Here is a 438-nt window from a genome sequence, read left to right on the forward strand (position 1 = left end):
AAAGTTATAACCATTCTTATTTTTGAGCTTCACCTTTAATGTATGAAACAGAAACACCAGCACCATCATTGCTACATTTATTGTCTGATATGTGAAACGCATGATTTGTGACATTTTGTCTTCTTCTTTTATTTTATGGTGGATCACAAACATCTAGGTGCATGCTGCCACCTACTGTGACTTTTGTCAACTGCCCTTTTGTGACTTTAAAAGAACATTTTAATTACCTGATTTTCAACACCTGTGTGGAGAAAATCAGAAGTCCTTTGCAGCAACACCATCCAATCAGAGAGGGCAGGGACGTATATATGCATGGTGAATTGGCTCAGTTACTCAAGACTCTAAACACAGAGAGAGAGATTAAAATCGCCCCTTACCTTTGCTGCTTCAAAGTGTTTAAATGCAGGCAAAAGCTTTTTAAATGACCTATGGTTTTAA

The sequence above is a fragment of the Kryptolebias marmoratus genome, linkage group LG10 (assembly GCF_001649575.2).
Source record: "Kryptolebias marmoratus isolate JLee-2015 linkage group LG10, ASM164957v2, whole genome shotgun sequence".
Lineage (NCBI taxonomy): Eukaryota > Metazoa > Chordata > Actinopteri > Cyprinodontiformes > Rivulidae > Kryptolebias > Kryptolebias marmoratus.